The sequence below is a fragment of the Protopterus annectens genome, chromosome 8.part0 (assembly GCF_019279795.1).
Source record: "Protopterus annectens isolate FY-2018-M chromosome 8.part0, PAN1.0, whole genome shotgun sequence".
NCBI classification, from domain to species: Eukaryota; Metazoa; Chordata; order Ceratodontiformes; family Protopteridae; genus Protopterus; species Protopterus annectens.
This window is the reverse complement of record NC_056741.1, coordinates 1,778,018,377-1,778,038,109: the sequence shown is the minus strand read 5'-3', so window position 1 is coordinate 1,778,038,109 and position 19,733 is coordinate 1,778,018,377.

The following is a 19,733-nucleotide window of genomic DNA, read 5'->3' as shown; positions in this document are numbered from 1 at the left end:
CAGTTTGATACAGACTCCTCAGAGGTGACCACTGTCTGGCATACAAAGCAATCTCAAACCCCACCTTGATGGGACTGCTGCATATCTGCAAGTCAAGCTCCACTTGAGTAACCTGTGTGCATGACCTCAACCTGGTCTGTATTATCAATAGGACTTGGCAGGGCAGATTTGCGTCCCATAGACTCCCCCATCTGTGGAATAGACTCCCTCTCCACATCAAGCAGGGTACCTCATTAACTCTTTTTAAGCGCAACCTGGACAATGGGATGGGAAACAGAAAATACACCCTTGGGATTCTACCTGTGTCCCAGTTGGACAGGGGCTTTGAGTGTTGAATAGTTGAAACATGGGCTAAACTCTTGGCTAGGCTTATAAGGGCCTCAGTGCCAATAGCCTAGTAACTTCCTATGATCCTATATATGTATGCATATAGATACGTATGTGAATGCATGTGTATTTATATATGCATGTTTGAATGCATACGTGTGAGTATGTGTGTGTGTGTGTGTGTGTGTGTGTCTATATATATCTATCTATATATATATATATATATATATATATATATATATATATATATATATATATTTATATATATCTATCTATATGTATCTATATATATATATATATATATATATATATATATATATATATATAGATATAGATATATATAGATATAGATATATATAGATATAGATATATATAGATATAGATATATATAGATATAGATATATATAGATATAGATATATAGATAGATATGTATGTATATATACAAATACATACATAGATATTTGTGTGTTTGCGTTTACATTTTTCACATGCAGTTAATACATTTTATGATTTGGCTTGACTCTGTCCTTTTTTATGGCCCATCTCTAACCCTTATCATTTCCCCTCCCCTATGTGCCTTGAGACTGGTCATTTTCAAACACACACACACACACACACACACACACACACACACACACACACACACACACACACACACACACTTTGAGATAAGATTTATATATAAACACACAGACACCTCTGGGGAAGGCTGACACAGGTTCTCCAGCTATGCCCCCTTCTGCCCAAACTATAAAGTAGTACCATCTGCCAACAACCACCCTTATCAGTTACTATAAAGGCCTTTACCAAAGGGGGTCCAATTTTACTGCGCAATGTTACTGTTATCCAATTGGTAAGGGTGACTGGTACTTGAAGGCTATTTAGGAGTGCCCTATACAGTATCACCAAGCACATGCAAGTACCCTAAGAGCTTAAATTATCTCTATATAAAACAGCCACAGTTGAAAGTTTAAAAATAATAAAAACACAAGACAATACTTATTAATTCAACACAGTGACAATAGAGAGTTCAGAAATCACAGGAAATACTTTAAAACAACATTGTAGGACAGTCAGTCATAAATATAGAAAACAGCTTGGCTATAGAAAACAGCTAGGCTAATCTTACTATTTCTATCTATCTCTAAGAGAAATCACTGTTCTAAATATCTTACTTACAGAGCAAGCAAGTGCTGGTAAGCTGATGTGTTCAGGTTCAGACACAAATATAAAATGCTATCTCTTTCCCTGAGAGATAGTTCTTAAATGGATAATACACATTATTGCTGACTCATTTCAGATTATATAATTCTTGTCACTTCTGCTTAAGTTTCACAGAACTTAAAATTTAACATTTCTTTGTGATCTCGCAGCTGCCAGGAAGCCACAGCAGTAAAAGACACTTTACATGTGAAACCTAGTAATTATGTCTGTCTTAAGACAATAGAAAGCATTTCTATCTGCAGACATCCTGTCTCCTAGCTTGGGATTACACACAGTCATAAAATCCTTTACTTTTCAGCCTTCCTCCAGCAGGGTGCACTGTGGTTACATTTTTGAAGCTCAACACATAACACAGTTTTCTTACATTTGTCAAACAAGCCTGTGGATCATATTAATATTTACAAGGACTAGAAATATTTACAAAATTCTGTCTAACTAGTTTGGAAGCCTTCACAATCCCCCCCCACCGGAGAACTCAAGCTAGTTTTTCAAGTGACCCTTGAGAAATGTTGCTTGAGAGGGTTAGGTCTATCTTGGTATAACTTACTCCATTCCCTATCTTGAGAGCCATCTGCATTGGCATTGCTAACCCCACTGGGATGCTGAACTGACATACATATGCTTGCAACCCTAGACTCCACCTTTGTTACTTGGCATTCTACTGCCTGGCTCAATATAACCATTTTAGGGGATTTTGATCTGTAACTGCAGTGAATTTCCTTCTATACAGGTAAGGCTGAATTTTATGCAGTGTCCACACTATGGCTAGACATTCCTTTTCTACAGCTGGATAGCATTCCTCCCTGGGTTGGAGCCTATGACTGAGATAAATCACTAGGTGCTGTTCTCCCTCTGAAGAAATCTGGCAAAGTACAACCCCCACCGCATGGTTCAAAGCATCTACATGCACAACAAATTATTTTCTGTAATCTGGACTGGCTAACACAGGGGGTTTTCCCAAATCTTCTTTAAGCTTCTGTAATGCCTGCTCACATGCCGTGGTCCACACCACTTTATCTGGCCTGTTTTTCCTTGCCAGGTCTTTGAGGGGAGCAGCTATGGTACTATAACTAGGGACAAACTTTCTAAGGTACCCTGCAGTCCCTAAGAATGCCCTCACCTGCTTTTTGGTAACATGTACAGGCCATGCCTGAATGGCTTCCACTTTGGCAGGTTCTGGCCTGATCTTATCACTCCCCACTCTATGTCCCAGGTGAGAGACCTCTGCCATACCCACCTGACATTTGTTGGGCTTAATGGTCAACCCTGCCCTCTGTAGTCTGCCCAGCACCTCCCTGACATACTGAAGGTGCTCTTTCCAGCAATGGCTATAAATGGCAATATAATCTAGGTAAACAAGGGCAAAATCTCCTGCTCCTGCTAGGATATGATCTACAAACTCTGGAAAGTCGCTGGAGCATTTTTTCATCCCAAAGGGCATCTTTGTGAACTCATACAAGCCAAAAGGAGTCACAAGGCTGACTTCTCTCTACCATTGGCAGTCAAGGGCACCTGCCAGTAACCCTTGGTAAGATCAATGGTGGTAAGATACTTAGCCCCACTCAGCTGCTTTAGGGCTTCATCTGTCCTAGGCATGTGGTAAGCATCTGAATGTGTGACTATTTAAGTTCTTGCAGTCCATACAGAACCTGTTGCTGCCATCCTTCTTTGGCACCAGCACCACTGGGGAGGGCCAAGGACTCTTGGACTCCTGAATTGCCCCTAGTTCCAACATTTTCTGTACCTCCTCCCTCAGAGCCTGTTTGACTCTCTTAGGCACCCTATAAGGGGCACCCTGGCCTTCCAGTGAGCATGTCCCCAAACTCCTCTAACACTGCTCGGATTTCTTGAATCTAGGTAGGAGATAGCAGCTGGGAGATTGCTACCCTTTCTACTGAAATGTCAGTGTGAGCCTCACTGAGGAGATCAGTCACCAGATCTCCCTCAGACTCCTTCTGCAGCCCACTGCAAATACTCAGCACAAGGGCCTCACTATCATGGTAAGGTTTCATCTTAACATGGTACAATTTGTGCCCCTGCCTCCTGCTCAGCAGTTCTACCATATAGTTAACATCACTGACCTTCCTCACCACCTTGCAGGGTCCCTCCCAAGCTTGTAACTTACGACTAAGAGGTTCCACAACCCGAGTATACCACAGCAATGGCACTGACTTCCTCTTTAGAATTGAATGTTCTCCCTGTTTTCAAAAAAATCCACGCTGAAAGATGTACCAAGTTAGATCCACAGCAATAATGGAATTTAATCTTGAAACAGACACACAAAAACAGCCAACAGAACGCCAAGGAAGTAATCCAACAGGTTTACCGGGTTTATCGCCAAGACGAACTTCTTCAGAATGATCTAATCACTGGTTACCTCCCCATTATATACACAAACAATTAATTAATTAAACAACCTAATTGATATTAACATTGGTACTAAACACAATTGAGCTATAGTTGATGGAAATGACTATAAATTCATATATATATGTAACCCAATATATACAATTACAAATGCAAATATCAATAAACAAACATAATCATTTAAAACTAAAATAATTAAAATAAAATAAATACATATATTAATGAATTACAATAATTCATATTTCATTAAAAAATGCAATGCTCAAACGTAATACAATATTGATGCAATGACTAAAGATGTATATTTATATTAAATCCTCAAATACATTTAGATACCCCAATGTGCTATCCAAAAAATATGTATATATATTATTATTCCTACCCAATAATTTAATACTAGTAATATGTAACCATAAGTGGCTCTAAAGAAATATATAACTATACAATTCGTACAATAAGCACAAAAAACCATATTATATACAAATGCATAATACACTTAATGACTTACTACCTTATTTTGTATTAAATTGTTTGTCTATAAAAATATTTGAGGTGATAATTATATGTGTATTTACCTGGACTAGATTACATTTAAACCAATAATATACTACACTGAACTGACTTAACATCTACCCTTAATGTAATTTTTCATAAGGATAGGTTTAATTGTACAGTATTCATTGAGTCCAGGCCAATTATGGGCATTCAACAGAATCTGCCACTTTAACTCCTGTATGTCAAGGTCATATTTAGTAATTCTTCCTTGTACATCACTCAATAAATGTTCAATTATACAGAATTTAAAATTATGATCAGTATGTAATTGGATATGCCTCACCAAGGCGTTGGTGGTTTTCATATGTTTTATATCCAATACATGTTCTTTTATTCTACTCCTGAACTTCCTACTCGTTTTGCCTATATAAAAGGCTCTACACTGTTGACATAATGCTGCATAGATTACATTAGAAGTATGACAATTGAAATGTCCTTTAATCTTAATATTAATGTGATTGATTTTAATTTTGTCCTGTGTATCTTGTATGTACTTACATGTTGTACATCTTCCACATCTAAAGTTCCCAATTGGTCTATTGTTATTGTATTGTCGTATTTCAATATTATGCTCAAAAAACTCTTTGAAGGACGTATCCTTTTTATACACAAATTTAACCGGTCCTTTAAATATTGATGCCATCATATGTTCATTAATATACAAGCTCCAATTCCTATTAATAATATTCCTTATTATTGGGGTACAATCATCATATACTGAAATGTATAATGGCGTCTGATCCTTATTTTCATACAAAGTCTTGTTTACGTTTTGGTCATATCCATGATTTAAAATAGCTTGGTATATTCCTATCTGTCTCTTATTTTTCACTTCTTGTTTGATAGTTTCACATAGGATTTCTGGGTATCCTGCTTATAAACATACTTTGCATAAATTCCAATTCATCATACAATTCAGTCTCCTCACTAATCATCCTGGCTGCCCTGACCATCTGGCCCTTAACAACACCCTTCTTTTGATGGTCAGGGTGCCAGCTGTCATAGTGAAGATAGGAATTGGAAAATGTTGGTTTTCTATGTATGTTAGATTTTAAATATTCCTATGTTTATCAAAGGTTAACTCCACATCCAAATAGGATATACTTTCATAGCCAATGTGATGTGTAAACTTTAAGAATCGCACATTTTGATTTATATATTCAAGAAATATTTTAAAGATACCTCATCTGCATCCCATACTATAAAGATATCATCTAAATATCTAGTGTATGTTTTAAAGTATTGTTTGAATGGACTATTGAAAATATAGTTGTACTCCCAATATGTCATTATTAAATTAGCATACATGGGGCATGCCCCATTGCAACACCATCAATTTGTTTATAGTAATGTCCTTCATAATACAAAAGTTGTTGTGTAGTACTAATTCCATTAGACCAATCAGGGTGTTAATCTTGGTTTGGTCAAATGTTTTTGATTCAAAAAGCTGTTCTTCTAACCAAATCAACCCTATATCATGGGGTATTGATGTGAAAAGATTACAAACATCTATAGTAACCATAATGTCTCCATCCTTCATTTTAACTTTGTTCATCATGTTAAGGAAGTCCCATGAGTCCTTGGTGATGTATGGGAATTTGGACATACTTAACTTAAAATGGTTATCAAGATATTGGCTAATGAAGCATGTTTTGTTCCTCTTCCCATCCACAATAGGCCTGAATTGTAAATTATTCAGACCCTTGTGGATTTTGGAATTCAAATATTCCACTAATGACGGAAAGTCATTAGATAGATATTGTATTCATCCTCTGTCAATTCACCTTGCATTAACATGTCTTCTAATCTGTTATCTATTCTTTGATGAGCAATGTTGATTTCATTTAAACTTATTTCAGAGTAAGATTGACCTAACAACATAGTAGTCATGTATGTGACATAATCCCCTGTGTCAGTTATAACAACTCCACTACCTTTATCAGGCCTCATTATTCTAATATCTTTAATATTTAATATATCTTTAAATGTTTCCTCATCACTTTCTGTCATGTTACTGTGTATGGGAGTATTATAATATTTAAAAAAATCCCTAATATCCATTTCGGCCTGTTTTTCAAAAGTAATTATTTTGTCATTCATAGGGGGATTGAAAATGCTGGGTTTACACAAATCACTCGCTATATGGTTCCTCCTGTTGTCCTGTACATTTCCCTGAAAGAATAATTTCAAATTTAGTTTTCTACTGAATAATTTCAAGTTGACAATAGAATTCACTAATTTCCCCTTACGACAGGGTACAAAATTATGTCCCAGTGAAAATAAATTCGCATGTTTACTGTTGAATGCATATTTAGAATAATTAAATATTTTGTAATCCCCATGGGTATTGGTAATAATGTTAGGGTTACTTAAAGGTTCTTTATCAAATAATTCTAAGTTATCATCCAATGTACATGTATCTTCTTTATTCAAGTACCTTTCGATATTAAAGTCAATGTAGAAATTAATAGGATTGTGAAATTCATCACTTAAAAGATCGGTGCTGTTCTCATTCATACCATTATTCGTCATGTCATTAACTGTGTTATCAGTGTAACAGCTCAGCATGTTAGAAGAGCCAATAATGTCAGGGTATTCATAAATAGTCAAGTCCAATAGTGCTTGATCCTCTTGTTCTGACTTATTTAACTCAAAATCTATATCTTCCTGACAATTTGTAACATTTAATTCTTCAGATGTTAACTGGGCGGAAAAGTCACCTTTATGCTTAACAACATCATATTCCTTAATAATGCCATAGTTGTCATTTGTCTCCGTATCACACTGAATACAGCCATACCCAGTCCGCTCATGTGGACTAGTTGCCATGTCACCTATCTTATACACTAAATGATCATAATTAGTATTAATGCCCTTCACTCTGCTATCCTTTTGCTTAGCATTATCCTCATAAGTATAACTGTATCTTCCCATATTACAACTAATTAATGCTCGCTGCATGCGAGGTTGTGTAACATTAAAAACATCATAAACATCATTTTGTCCCAAACTTTGTTCACACATACCATGTTGGAGCTGCGACATTTCTAATGTAGTTATAGGTTGGTATAAGTCCACAGTCGGTACAGCAATAGTGTGGTCTATGTCCATGTTGTAATCCATGCTGATATCAATTCCATGTACGAATGGTGCCCTTATTTCCGACCCTTCCAACCTGCTTGCATTGCTTGCAGCTAAAAACCTCTTTTGGTTTCGCCTGTGTCTCTATAATCATCCTCTCCATATTGTTTTCCCGATTGTAGAGCCTTTCCGATCGTCTCACAACTTCTGCGTAGTTCTGTTCGTTGGAACCTAGCTGTTGCTGTTCCTCATTGTCGGAAGTGATGTCATACACTTCCTGTCTTTGTCGGCTACGTTCCATACGTATCTCATCACCATGGTTATTGTGCTTATGTTTGGATTTGGGGTAAATTTCACCGACCTCATATCTTTTAATGTCCCTTGTTATTTTATTACTTTTCTTATTGTATATGATTCCACAGTTATAGTCAATGTCCTTAATAATGGTAGTATATTTAGTATAATGTTTGTCGAAGCTGGAATCTTGACTAATATTTTGATTGAGTACATCGAGTTCTTTTAGCATGTTGTCTATTCTAGAATTATTGTATTTAATCATAATTTCCATCATACGCACACCAGTATTGTTGAATAAATCATGCAGTTCTTCCAACATGTTTTCATTGTTTTCACTACCGTGTGGGTACTTCCAAAGCCTTAGTCCTTTGGGAACCATATGTAGGTCTATGTTTTTCTGCAGGTAACTATTCTCAAGCTGTAAACGTTTATATTTAAACAATTTCATTTCGAAGGTTTTTAGCATATCACACATTGCATCATGCTGTTTCTTTGGTGGTAATTGGTTGTCATTTTGTACCATATTAAACGAAAAGCAATTATCTCGCCAAACATTGAAATTCGTATTATTTGTGTTGTTAACATTCTCCCCATTAAAAATCAACTTTAAAGTACCCTGTTTAGTTGTAGTGGGAGATTGCGGCGTAGCCTGTGTTAAAGGCAGTCCAAGGGTATCATTCACAGTGGAATTGTTGTCATGGCTGTTTATACTTAACAGTTTATGAATTAAAGCTGAATGTTCCTTCAACTGTGCATTGATTTGCTGTAGTATAACCCCCGTGTCCACTGGAACCACCTCGTCTTCCATACTGACACAAAGTACGTTGAAAACACAAACTTGTAACTTACGACTAAGAGGTTCCACAACCCGAGTATACCACAGCAATGGCACTGACTTCCTCTTTAGAATTGAATGTTCTCCCTGTTTTCAAAAAAATCCACGCTGAAAGATGTACCAAGTTAGATCCACAGCAATAATGGAATTTAATCTTGAAACAGACACACAAAAACAGCCAACAGAACGCCAAGGAAGTAATCCAACAGGTTTACCCGGGTTTCGTCCGCCAAGACGAACTTCTTCAGAATGATCTAATCACTGGTTACCTCCCCATTATATACACAAACAATTAATTAATTAAACAACCTAATTGTTTTTCCTTGCCAGGTCTTTGAGGGGAGCAGCTATGGTACTATAACTAGGGACAAACTTTCTAAGGTACCCTGCAGTCCCTAAGAATGCCCTCACCTGCTTTTTGGTAACATGTACAGGCCATGCCTGAATGGCTTCCACTTTGGCAGGTTCTGGCCTGATCTTATCACTCCCCACTCTATGTCCCAGGTGAGAGACCTCTGCCATACCCACCTGACATTTGTTGGGCTTAATGGTCAACCCTGCCCTCTGTAGTCTGCCCAGCACCTCCCTGACATACTGAAGGTGCTCTTTCCAGCAATGGCTATAAATGGCAATATAATCTAGGTAAACAAGGGCAAAATCTCCTGCTCCTGCTAGGATATGATCTACAAACTCTGGAAAGTCGCTGGAGCATTTTTCATCCCAAAGGGCATCTTTGTGAACTCATACAAGCCAAAAGGAGTCACAAAGGCTGACTTCTCTCTACCATTGGCAGTCAAGGGCACCTGCCAGTAACCCTTGGTAAGATCAATGGTGGTAAGATACTTAGCCCCACTCAGCTGCTTTAGGGCTTCATCTGTCCTAGGCATGTGGTAAGCATCTGAATGTGTGACTATTTAAGTTCTTGCAGTCCATACAGAACCTGTTGCTGCCATCCTTCTTTGGCACCAGCACCACTGGGGAGGGCCAAGGACTCTTGGACTCCTGAATTGCCCCTAGTTCCAACATTTTTTGTACCTCCTCCCTCAGAGCCTGTTTGACTCTCTTAGGCACCCTATAAGGGGCACCCTGGCCTTCCAGTGAGCATGTCCCCAAACTCCTCTAACACTGCTCGGATTTCTTGAATCTAGGTAGGAGATAGCAGCTGGGAGATTGCTACCCTTTCTACTGAAATGTCAGTGTGAGCCTCACTGAGGAGATCAGTCACCAGATCTCCCTCAGACTCCTTCTGCAGCCCACTGCAAATACTCAGCACAAGGGCCTCACTATCATGGTAAGGTTTCATCTTAACATGGTACAATTTGTGCCCCTGCCTCCTGCTCAGCAGTTCTACCATATAGTTAACATCACTGACCTTCCTCACCACCTTGCAGGGTCCCTCCCAAGCTGCCTGCTGCTTGTTGTGTCTGACAGGAATGAGAAACATTACTTACTGCCCTACAGCATACACTCTAGCTCGAGCACTCCTGTCATACCAGACCTTTTTCTGTGTTGGGCTTCTGCCAGGTTCTCCTGGGCCAACCCCATGAGTCTTGTCCTTAGGTTTAGGACATATGCCACAACAGACTTCTGGTGAGATTCAAACTTACCCTCCCACTCATCTCAAATTAAATCTAGAGGCCCCCTCACCCTATGCCCATACAGCAACTCAAAGGGTAAAAATCCTGTGGATTCCTGTGGAACCTGTCTGTAAGCAAACAGATGGGGCAAATATTTGTCCCACTCCCTCTTAAACTGGTCTGCAAATGCACATAGCATGGACTTGAGTGTAGAGTTTAACCTTTCAACAAGACCATTAGTATGGGGATGGTGGGGGAGTGGTCTTTAGGTGCTTCACCCCACATTACTTCCACAGACAAGCCAGCAGGTCTGACATGAAATTGGCACCTCTGTCAGTCATTATTTCTTTTGGGAAACCTGTTCTGCTGAAAATCTCTAAGATAGCATTTGCCACCTTTTCTGCCTCAATGGAGGACAAAGCCACTGCCTCAGGGTATCCTGTAGCATAATCTACTACTACTAGGATATACTTTTTACCTGTGGAACTTGGGGTACTAAGAGGCCCCACAATATCCAGAGATACCCTCTGAAATGGCTCCTCAATCACAAGCAAAGGCATCAAAGGAGCTTTCACCTTGTCTCTTGCCTTGCCTATCTTTTGGCACTGCTCACAGACCCTGCAGTACCCTGTTAGATCTCTGGAAATCCATGCCAATAGAAGTTCTGCATAATATGTCTCTTTGTATGTTTTTTGCCCATTTGACATGCAAAGGGAATATCAAGAGCTATGGCTAGAAAGGCCAGATGGTAGGCTCTGGGCACTACCAACTGCTATATTCTCTCACCCTCTAGCCCTCCCTCAGGGGTCCACTCTCTATACAGTAACTCTTTGTCCCAGTATACAGATTCCCCCTTCCCTTGGGAATCAGGTGCCGCACTAGCTACCTGCCTCAGGCCTTGTAATATAGGGTGTGAGAGTTGAACCTCTTTCAACTCTCTTTTTGTAACACTTCCCAGTTCCCCTTTCACAGGAAGTCTTGCATCCTTTGACAGAGGTGCCTCACTGTCAGCCTGGGTGCTACTACTCACCTCTGCCTTTGCAGTCACTTTGTCCAAGGGAACATCAGTACCCACAAGCAACTGTGGCTCATCTTCAGTCTCACTGCTACAGGAAACCTCCCTCCCTAAAGTAACCACCTCACCAGTCCTGGCTACAAGTGTGTGGTTTGTCTGGGAGACCCAGACAAACCACCTCACCAGTCCTGGCTGCAAGACAACCCAGATGACACATAGCCCACAGACTCAGTGTGTCACTCAACCACAGCCAATAAGGCAAAACAATGTACCCAACACACTAGTCATAGGTGACTCTATAGTCAGGCACACTGATGTCCCACTCACCAAGCTAGACAAGGAGAAAGTTACTGTCAGCTGCCTGTCAGGTGCCAGGATCTGCCACATAACCCATGCACTCAGGTCACTCCACAATAAGTACAAATATGACTCTGTCATTGTCCATGTTGGTGTGAATGACCTGAGATGTACCTCCCTGGACTACATGAAAAGAGACATGGAAGAGCTCTCTGATCTTGTAGCCTAGGCAGGTATGACCCTAGCCCTGAGTAGCATTCTGCCATTGCTCAGAATGATACTGCAGTACAAATACAAAATGATTGACTTCAACAATTGGCTAAGCTTCTGGTGTCATTCTAAGGGGATCTAGTATCTGTCTGCTTGGGATGACATGGTCGACAGACCATGATGCTTTGCCACAGATGGCCTGCACCTGCCGCCCCTGAGATTTCAGATACTGGCTAAGGCTCTTGCTGCCCCTATAGTGCCTTTCTTAGGCAGGGTTCAAATAACAAATTCATCACCATAACAGGAACAGGCAAGCAAAAACTGAGGGTAATGCTAGTCAATGCTAGAAGTCTAAATCTCAAAATGCACTCACTCGAGGCATTCCTTAAAATGGAGAACATCGATATCTGTGCAGTGACTGAGACCTGGTTCAAGGCTCCAGAGAGCACCCCTGTACTACCAGGCTATAACTCATACCACAATTTTCGGCCATGTAACCTGGACCGAAACACCAAATGCAGAGGTGTGTTCATATTCATTAAGGATATCCACACCTCCAGGCTAGTTGCTCAGCATAATGTATCCGAGGTTATCCAAGTGCAACTAACTCTGGGCAAAACTGCAATCCAAATTGTAGCTTGCTACAGATCCCCCACCATGCCCCAGGATTCCCACTCCTCTTTTCTTGATGTACTGGAAAATATTAGGGTTCAACCAAACACCCTAATAATGGGTGACTTCAACTACCCCACCATTAACTGGAAAAACTACTCGTGTACCAACTCCTTAGCTCAACGCTTTCTGGAATTCATAAAATCCAATGCCCTAGATCAACTTATCCACATCCCCACCAGGGGCAACAATATCCTAAACCGAGTCATTACCAACATGAGTGACCGGTGTTCCACACCTGAAGTCAACTCCTCGTTGGTCCAATCCGACCCACCATTAACTGGGAAAACTACTTGTGTACCAACTCCTTAGCTGAACGCTTTCTGTAATTCATAAAATCCAGTACCATAGATCAACTTATCCACATCCCTACCAGAGGCAACAAGATCCTAAACCTAGTCATTACTAACCCTTGATATCCACATCCCGCTCCCACCCCCCATTAAGGAAACCACAGTAAAAAATTTCTCCAAAGCCAACTTCATGCTTCTTAAGACAGAAGTGGTGAACTTCATGACACCCATGCAGATGGACAATACAGTTACAACTGCTGAATCCTACACAAATGCACTCTATAAGCATGTACATGAGTGCATGGATCGTGCTATCCCAAACAGAACCAAGACGCTATCCTCCAAAAAAAGGAAGTCAATTTGGTGGTCCCCTGCCATAAACAAACTGTACAACAGAAGGAAGAAACTGTTGCAAAAGAGAGTAAAATCCCATGAGTGGAGGAGCACCCTGGTCAGTCTGAGTAAGAAGCTGAGATCCCTTCTATGATCCTCCAAAGCTAGCTATGAAAACAAAATCACCACTAAATCCAAGGACAACCACAAAGCATTCTATAGCTATGTCAAGAATCTAGATGGCAACACCCAGATCTGCTCTGAGTTACAGCACAAAGGCACAAAAATTACAGAACCAATTGAAATTGCCAACATCCTGGCAGATCGGTTCAGTGTTAACTTTACCCCCCCCTCTCACCGCCTAAAGGGCCCATATCTACACAGGAAGAATGCAGAGTCCCTGTAATCACAACTACGCAGGTAAAAGCTGCACTCTCTAAAAACAAAAACACAGCATCCATGGGACCGGACAACATCCCAGGCTGCGTTTTACATGAACTTCAGAACGAACTGGCTCCCTACTTAAGCACCATGTTCAATAATAGCCTCACATCAGGTTTTGTGCCCACTGAATGGTGTACAGCAACAGTTATCCCACTCCACAAAGGGGGAGCCATCACTAATCCTGGGAACTATCGGCCTATTAGCCTGATGAGCCTGGACTGCAAGGCCATGGAACGTATCATCATGGAACTCATAAACAAAGACATTGGTAACCACCAAACTCTGGATACCACCCAGTTTGGGTTTGTGAAAGGCAGATCATGCCTCCTGAACCTGATCAACTTCTTTGAGGCAGTCACCAAAGCCGTGGTTGAGGGTAACGTGGTTCACACAGCCTATCTTGACCTTGCCAAAGCTTTCGACACCATCTCCCATTCTAGAATTGTAGCTAAAGTCACTAAACTAGGTATAACTCCCAACATCACAAGATGGGTTGCCAGCTGGCTCACTGACAGAGCCCACACTGTAAAAGTTGCCGACTCCAAATCTGACCTCAAAGCAGTGACAAGTGGAGTACCACAGGTTTCCGTCCTGGGACCTCTCCTGTTTGGTATCTACTTCTCTGAAGTACAGGCTAACACAGAAGGTCTCTGGCTAACAAAGTTCACAGATGACTACAAACTAGGAGCCATAGTCAAGTCCCCAAATGATGTGGACATCCTACAGAAGGCCCTCACTGAGACAGATGCCTAGTGTCAGAGCCATGGCCTCAAGCTCAATGTCAAAAAGTGCAGTGTCATCCCCTTTGGTAAAAACTCTATACCCATGAACTGCAACATAGGCAGCAATCTACTTAACACTGAATGCATGATAAGAGACCTTGGGACCCAGGTGTACAGTAGTCTCTCCTTTGATAGTCACATTGCCACAGTAGTCAGGAAGTCCTTCTACGTGGCACACCTCATCATAAAAGTGTTCTCATCCAGGAAAAAAGAGGTCATTGTTCCCCTCTACTTGTCACTCATTAGACCCATTATTGAGTACAATGCCCCTTTTGGAATGTACCTCACAAGACATCTGCAGCAGCTGGAAAGGTCACAGAAGTACCTCACAAAGAGGATTACTGGCCTCAAACAAATGGCCTACACTGACCACCTCAAAAAACTCCAGCTTTACTCTGTAGCATATCACCTACTCTGAGGTGATCTCTGCCTAACATATAAGGCTATGTCAAACCCATATATGTTGGACATGCTACACCTAAAGAAATCCCAATCCCTCCGAGCTACATGCTCTAGGGACCTAAACCTTGTCACCACAATAAACAGGACATGCTGGAGAAATAAATTCCTGTCCCAGAGACTTCTTATACTCTGGAACAAGCTACCCATCTATGTCAAGCAAAGTTCTTCATTAGCACTCTTCAAGAAAAATCTTGATGAGTGGATGGGAAATAGGAAATACACCCCGAGGATCACTCCTGTGTCTCTGCTCAACAGTGGAACAGGAAAATGACTTTCTTGGATGGTGTAAGCCATGGAACATTACTGGCTAGGCTTATGTAGGCCCTTGGGCCAATATCCTAGTACCTACCTATGAACCTATGTTTGTGGGTTGTCTGGGTCACTCACAGGCTACCAGACCCACATGCTTGTCTCCAAGCCTGACTGTGTGTAACTGCATGAGCACGTGGCACTGCATTATCAAAATCATTTCCTGTTAGGACATCTGTAGGGATATCCTCAAACACACCTACTTGCTGGCTTCCTTTTCCACCCTCCCAGTCAAGTTGAACCCTAGCCAAAGGTATTTGAAATGGGGTCTCTTCTAAAGCTCTGACTGGAGTAGATGGCCCAGGCAAGTAATACTCCTCTGTAACCTTTGCAGGCTTCACAATGGTTATGTCAGAGGCTGTGTCTCTCTTAACAGTGGCCTCTTTGCCATTCACTATGATAGGATATAACCTCTTGTGGTAGTTTGGTACCCTTGTTGTCTCAGATAACCTGTTGTTGACATTTTGCCCTTCCCACTTACTAGCTTCCTCACCTTGCCTCTGTGGACATCTATATGCTACATGGGCCCACTGATTGCATTCAGAACATTTAACCCTAGGTCTGGGATGTGTACCTGGACTAGCGGCTTCACCTGCTATGGGTGGTCTCTGTTGGGGAAGTCTGGGATTCCCCCATGGGTTCCCTTACACCCATGAGCAGCATTTGGTGTTTCTTTCCTGTGCAGGGATGCCCTGTTTGCTAGGTATAGGTCTCCTTTCTTCCCCAACTCATCTACAGTAGAGCATTGTCTATCATCTAACCAGATCATCCTGTCCTCAGGCAAAGTGTTAAGGGCTTGTTCCCTCATCAAAAGGTCTGCCAGCCCTTCAAAAGTGGTGACCTGACATCCAATCACCCACCTATGAAAATAAGTGCTTAGTTCAGCAACATATTTACACACACTTTCATCTGCCTTGTGTCTATGCTCACAAAACTTTTTTCCTGCAAGTTTCAAGTGTTAGCTTAAAGAATTCTAGCAAACAATTCTTTACAACATTATAGTTTAAAAGGTCAACATCAGACAGTTTGGAAAGTACATTTACAGTTTTACCATGGAGTAAGGGGTTCAGTAACCATACCCATAACCTTTGGTCATCATACTGTTTACATACCCCCACAAATATATGAATGAAACTATCAAAATTATCCCCCTCTGTAAACTATGGAAGAAATTTACTGACCTTTGTTGCTTCTGGGATTCGGTAACTCCCTTCCCCATTATCTCCATAACTCTGGCGAAGAGTCATCATCTCCTTTTCATGTTGCCTCTGCCTCTCCTTCTTCTCCGCTTCCAGGCGTACCAGTTTCTCATTCTCCTCAGCCTACAAACATCGCAGTTTCTCATTTTCCTCATTCTGTAGATGCCTCAGTCTCTCTGTTGTTTCTATTTCCAAATGCTTTGCCTCCAACTTAAGTCTCTTTAGCTCCAGATGGATTTTTAAGTCCTCTGTAGAAAGGTTGACCTGTCCATTCTTTGAGTTTTGTACCTCTCCACAGCCAGTCTGATCATCCTCCTGGTTGCTAGTCTCAGATACAGCAGTGACTAAAGATGCAATCATTTTGGCTTTAGTCAGGTTTCCATGCACCAGTCCTTTAGCCTGACACATCTCATCCAACTGACTCCTTGACAGCTTGCCATACTCCTCTGCTGACATGCTTGCCTGCTCTCCCTGACTAACTAAGCTAACAAAATAAATAAAACAATTATGATCTGAACTCTGAATGTTCATTGCATGGCTGATTTATAGTACAAAAGCACCTTCAGTGATCACTGTACATAAGCTACAGGAATTCACTATCCACACCACTACAAACCAATTAATATGTGATGTGGCTAACTCACCACTATCAGTTAATATTTGGCATGGCTATCCCACCACTGCCACCAATTAATATGTGACATGTGCACTGGCCCAGTAATCAAGGAGCATCAATCCACACCACTAGCACCAGTGACGGACATCCACACTGGGATGATAACAAGTACACAAACAATAAAGTACAATTAGTCATAAGAGAACACAGAGATCACAGTCATTCTAGGGCTGGTTTCTCACTTTCCCTCCAGATCTCCAATAAGCCTACCCACTGGCACAGCTATATGGTTCAGACCTCAGCTGAGTGGTTAAGCCAAAACCTCCAGCACCCTCTCTGTCCAACGTGTGCTTCATGTCCTTGCCCAAGTAGCTGACACACACACACACACACACACACACACACACACTTTGAGATATGATTTATATACAGACACACAGACACTTCTGGGGAAGTCTGGCACAGGTTCTTCAGCTATGCCCCCCCTTCTGCCCAGACTATACAGTAGTACCACCTGCCACCAACCACCCTTATCAGCTACTGTAAAGGCCCTTACCAAAGGGCGTCCAATTCTACTGTGCAATGTTACTGTTATCCAATTGGTAAGTGTAACTGAGACTTGAAGGCTATTTAGGAGTGCCTTTACAGTATCACCAAATACATGCAAGTACTCTACAAGCTTAAATTACCTCTAAAAATCACCCACATTTGAAAGGTTTAAAAATATTTAATAATAAATAATAAATAATAAAAACACAAGACAATACTTATTAATTTAACACAGTGACAATAGAGAGTTCAGAAATCACATGAAATACTTTAAAACATTGTAGGACAGTCTTACATAAATATAAAAAACAGCTTGACCAATCTTACTATTTCTATCTATCTCTAAGAGAAATCACTGTTCTAAATATCTTACTTACAGAGCAAGCAAGTGCTGGTGAGCTGATGTGTTCAGGTTCAGACACAAATACAAAATGCAAGATAGTTCTTAAATGGATAATACACATTACTGCTGATTCATTTCAGATTACAATATTCTTGTCACTTCTGCTTAAGTTTCCCAGGCTCACAGAACTTAAAATTTAACATTTCTTTGTGATCTTGCAGCTGCATGGAAGCCACAGCAATAAAAGACACTTTACATGTGAAACCTAGTAATTTTCTCTGTCTTAAGATAATAGAAAGAATTTCTAGCTGCAGACATCCTGTCTCCTAGCTTGGGATCACACACAGTCATAAAATCCTTTACTTATCAACTTTCTTCCAGCAGGGTGCACTGTGGTTACATTTTTGAAACTCAACACATAACACAGTTTTCTTACATTTGTCAAACAAGCCTGTGGATCATATTAATATTTACAAGGAATAGAATTATTTACAAAATTCTATCTAGCTAGGCTGGCAGCCGTCACAATTTACATGGCTTTTTTATGGTAAATTGAAAAGTATATATTACTTGTTACTTATATGTATAACTTAGATCTGATGAAGCTCTGACATGAGTGAAAGTGCTCCTCTTTTCTTTTTACTTAATAAACCATAAGTTAAACAAGCAATACCAGCTTGAATCCTGTTTTCTTATTTTTAATAAGAATACAAGGTGATCTTTAACATGGATCTTACATTAGTATTTACGACAACCATTTATTTGAGCATGTCATATGCTGTTACTGTTCCTGTACAACTGGTTTTCCATATTTTCTGATGTGTTTGTGTGCATTTGTGTATATGTGCATGTCATATTAGACCAGCTGATGATGAAAGCCCAGATTTCAGGACTAAAACAAGTGTGCACTTCTTTTTATCAATTAATTTTGTTTCTTTTTTATGTAATTATGCAGGTTACGCATTTAATCCCAAACCAGTAATCCACAATGCTGTCTGCAGTGTTATATGCTCACTGTTGTTTAATGAACGGTTTTATGACAGACAAAAAGCCTTCGGCAAGATGACAAAACTCATTGAAGAAAATGTTAAACTGTCTGCATCATTCTGGGGACAGGTAAATGCATGTTTATTTAATTTTTTTTTTTTTTATTACTGCTTTCTCGTTTTGCATATTCCTGTTTTTAAGTGTAGACAGACTTGGAATACTGAAACAAGTAACTGCAAAAACAGGAATGCAGGCAAGAGGGCATGAGGCACACACCCAGTAGTAGTTTCCAAAGTTTATTCTTCAGACTTTGCTTCAAACAAACGATAAAAACAATAAAAAATGGTAACCATAAAGCGCTTTTCATCTCACCCCTTAGTGAGACTTCATCAGACAGTTGCAACAAGAATGTTTCAAACAGTATATACAAGTTCAAACCACATCAACTTCCTCCAAGCAAAAGGCAAACCCGCCCCCAAGGTAAGCAGGAAAGAACAATTAACCCATTGTATGCTTCTTTAAAAATCCAGCTTCTTGTAAAACAAGTATGTATGTAGTAAATATATTTGTATATGTGTAAATATAAATATAGCTCATCAGTTCGAAAACACTCTTAAAAGACCTTTTAAAAGTATATTCAGAAAAATGATCTTTTAAGAGTGTTTTTGAACTGATGAGCTATATTTATATTCACAATAGACAAAGTTTGCATTTATATAAGATAGTTAAAATATTTAGCATGTAACAATAGTTAAATTACCACTTATTTTAAATACTGAATTCATGAGTGACAGGACCATAAGTGCATGTTACTTTTCATTTCCACTTTCATCAACAGATAGGCAGGCTAACACAGTGTTGTAAACTAAATATAAACACTATAATGTTTGGTAGGTTTGTATCTGCTACCTTATCAAACGTTTAATTGGGCATTATCCACATCTATACATTTAAAATA